Raw genomic sequence first — 4313 nt, forward strand, 5'->3', positions numbered from 1 at the left:
ACTTTGAACATCTTGTACATAGTAATTTTAATTACTGGATTCCCATCTAAATAGGAGCTCAATATACATAATTTGACACAAGATATATCACATAGGTCAATAGGATCTACCACGATTTCAACAAAATTTGAGCATTCTTCTAATTTTTCACCCCGATGTGGCAATGATGACTACCCACCCACTTGGTGTCCTATGTAAACTTTAAATCATCTCGGACAAATCCAACCACACTGTTGTCTCCTTGAAAAGTGCATGTCCCAAAATGGAAATTGTGTTCATAGGCATCTTGGTTGATGTAGGGTTTGAGAAATGGAAGCAAAGCAACCTATATATGTCATAAATCAAGATTCGATCCAATGTTGTTGGGGATGAGGTCAATACATGTATTTTGTGTGTGCGATGTGTGAGATGATGGTGTATGGTTCCCACGTGGGATTGTAGCCTCCTAGGTCAAATCCCTCGATGTCCATTTTTTATCAAATGATGTAGTCATTAGTCGATGCTTGACAACCATTGAAGGAATTGAGTCTTGAAACTTGAGATTATTACACTTCGCTTGGCCATTCTGCGAGGATTTTCAAAACCAATGTCGCCAACCTCCATGTGGGGCCATGTGAAGCATTATTGGAAATTTTTTCATAGACAAAATGGTCATTGAGTATTTTTATTTTGATAGAAAGGATTGCTCTACAACTTCTGAATAGGACCAAGAGGACTACCTCACATACAATTGTTTCCTGTGGGAATTGATCTCTTGACCTATACTCCATTGGTTCTATTCTCATATCTAAAATCACATCTCATAGTCAAGAAATAAATAGTGAATCCATTATTAGTGATATACCAAGGCCACTCTTGATAGAGAGTTTGGGATACATGCGCTTTGATACTAAATGTAGGTTCTAACTGTACTTAGTTAATTATTGCAAATAGATTCTTAATCAAACAAAAAAGATGAAATGGTGAACACTCACATTAACACAAATCTTTTACCCTCGAAAAGTTAGACTAGAAATATTTTTCAATGTATTTATTATCACAAGTTCAAATCTAGTGGAAGGTAGAGTATATAAACCTTCATACACTTTTGCAATCAAAACACAATCTAGAGGTGGGTCCCTTGTCCCACAATCAAGGGGTTCTCTATGACATCCATAACGACCAATCCATTTAGCGTAGATTATAATAGAACTGTATTTTCTAAATAAAAACTACAAAACCATGGGCTAAATTACTATGTGTTGCGAAACCACTAAAAATAAAAACTATATTTGAAAAGATATCAAAAATAGCCATAAAAATTTGCCATAATTTTTTTGGGAGCACTACAGTGAAAACCCTATATAGGGGTAGAAAGCTCCCTTGCAAGCCTTCTAAGTAAGAATTTGCCATAATTTTTTTGGGGGCGCTACGGTGAAGCCCCTATGTAGGGGTAGAAAGCTCCCTTGCAAACCCTCTACGTAGGAGGGGCTTCACTAACCTAATGACCTATATGAATAGAGGGTGTTTGTTCTGCCTTTGACTCCTCCTTGTGTGTAGCACAATATACAATGTGGAGGTACTTACAAAAAATATAACACATCTTCAATTTCCATTACTTATTAAATGATTTATAAAAAAATCAAATTTTAATTTACATTTCAATTTGAAAATTAATTATTTACTTATTATTATATTATTTAATTTTTTTATACTTCTAAAAATATTAAAAGAAGCTTATTCTAATTTAATGTTTTTGAAACCCAAGAAAAAAATTAAGATGGTGCACTCCATTTATTCCAATTGAAAATCTAGATCAGTGAGCCCAGAGGCTCATTCTACAACCCAATATGAGGGTATTGTGTAATTACATCCATTCTCAACTCAGAATTGACACATGTCCCTTTAAAACAATATTTTTAATAAAAAAATGTGCATTGTAATCTCCCTAAAAAAGTACTTTAAATAAAAAAGTTGTATCAACATAAATGATTATACATAATTTCTTACATTTAATTAAAAGCATTAACAAACATTAATAACCACTTTCTAATTGTGTTCACTTAGTTGATAGTATTACAATCCAATATGAAAATATGTGATAAAAATATTTCACTTTCATTATTGGACCAATAATAAATAAAGTATTTGGATATCTATATTAAATTATATAATTAAAATTAAGAAAGAAAAAATCTATTTTCCTTATAAATATTGTTATGAATAATATATATAGAGAGAAAATGTGTGTTAATACTGGCCTTAGTAAAATATTTAAATGCTAAGAAGGAAAAAGCATTTAAAGGTAAAATTATTTAGCTAGTAGAAAAATGTGTAACTCATTCAATTTTTAATAATAATAATAAATTATTCAAGAATACAATTTAAACAATGAAAAATTACACTTGGTCTATATAGAAAAATAGAAAACCACTATAAATGCATCTTAATCCTAGATTTATCAAACACTAAAAAAAATTAAATTTATTAACACATATATTTTTTTCATATTTTACATTTTAAAAAGAGATTTGCATATAATACGATTTCATCTCTCTTAAATATTAATAAATCCACGATTAAAATAGATCTATATTAACAATAATTCCAATCATTTCAAAAACCCCAAATCTAAGTCATCCAAATAATAATCTTATTTTTTTCCAATCTATTTTTAAATATAAAAAAATTAATATATATATATATATATATAGATATATATAGATATATATATATATATAATAATCACAACCACCAATAAAATACAAAACTATATTTTCTATTAAAAAATTTATATGAAAAAAATAAGCCAAATACTATCACAGGAACTCTTAACACACAAAGTACATATCGCTTAACCACACAAACTACAAACTTCAAATAACAATCTCATAAATAAATATATGGTAATTTCACAATCTCGACAATATTACAAAACACAAAACAATGCCACAATCTCAATAAATCCTTAAATCCAAGTAAGATCTGGTCCCCTTCCGCAATTTCTAATTTAAAAAATACAAAATAAAGCAATCTCTCATTTAAAAAAATACAAAATAGAGTAATTTCTAACGTAAACAGGAAGGGATGCTAAGCAGCAAGTCCCTGCCGAGGTAAACTGAAGACAATATAAAATAAAATCCACAATTGAAAATAATACCAATTTTAGTGGCGCGATACAAATTTTACTCGGTATGACCAAGTCGGGTCATGTTGACATGTTCAATTCTAAATTTTTCCACAGATGGCATCCATGTTGAATCAAATGTAAAAATAACTATAAATAATCTTAACACCGGGCTCATTGAAAAAAGATCCTTAAAAATAACCATAAATAATCTTAACACTGGGCTGATTGAAAAAAGAATCCCAAAACAAGAGATTGCATTATCTAAGAAAATTTCTAATCAGCGGCTTCTAGATCACGAAATATGGGATTTGCAGTAAGTTACTCCGCGAGTGTCTTCACTATACCCTTAACAAGTGCCTGAAACACATTATGTTCTAGCTGGCCGTTATGGTCTTCATCGACACTCGGAAAGATCTGATCATAGAGCAACTCAACTGTTTCATTGGCTTCTAAAAAACTGCAGCTCTGATTTGCTAACTTTACCATCTTTACTCACATCCAACTGCTGGAACATTAGATTTTTCACTTCCTCTAAAAGTTTTTCATCTGCCAGAAACGTTCTCGGTTGCAAGCCATTGAGACTTTCTCAGTTGTAATCCATTGAAGACCTTAATATCTTGGATAACAATGGGCTTTAAAGCCAGGAATCAGGCAGATCTTGCAAGACACCTTGGAGTAATTGAGCAAACTGAGCCTGCGCTAATTCTTTGGTCCGTTCCACACTATGCTTCTTTAAAATGTTTGTCAAGAAGAGAATCACCTTCATGGGTAACTGTGAAGGGAGGAACACCCATATCGACTCCCATTTGAACAAGGGTAGACCGCAACGGATTTATGCTAAACTTGTCACTGCCATCTGTATGAAGATCTGTGAACAGATTTTTTTCCAAAATTACCATTAACATCTGACCAACTAGCAGTTGAATAAAATAGAGTACAGGGTAATATTACATCTATAAGTAGACTAAAATTTGAAGTATATTTTTCTCTTCGACTTCCACAGGTGCAGTACCTTATGTGTTTTAGTGGTGGTTTCAACAACATTTTCCTTCCTGTCATTTTGGGAAGGGAAGGTCAGTAATAAAAAAGTGTCTAAGACAAGACAATTGGTTGATATTAATAATGATTTAGAGGTGTTATTTTTGCACATAGATAGAGGTATTTTGTTAGAGATTGAGGCCTTTTATGGGGTTGGAAGTAATGC

The 4313-nt window shown here is 31.5% G+C and overlaps 1 pseudogene; it reads right to left on the reverse strand.

Moving 5' to 3' along the window:
- Positions 1 to 3382: 3382 nt before the first annotated feature.
- Positions 3383 to 4008, reverse strand: LOC149155197 (uncharacterized; annotated as a pseudogene).
- Between the last annotated feature and the right edge of the window lie 305 nt (positions 4009 to 4313).

The sequence above is a fragment of the Pinus tabuliformis genome, chromosome 9, assembly GCF_031772625.1.
Source record: "Pinus tabuliformis cultivar Carrire ecotype Pingquan chromosome 9, CPIR1, whole genome shotgun sequence".
Taxonomy (NCBI): Eukaryota; Viridiplantae; Streptophyta; class Pinopsida; order Pinales; family Pinaceae; genus Pinus; species Pinus tabuliformis.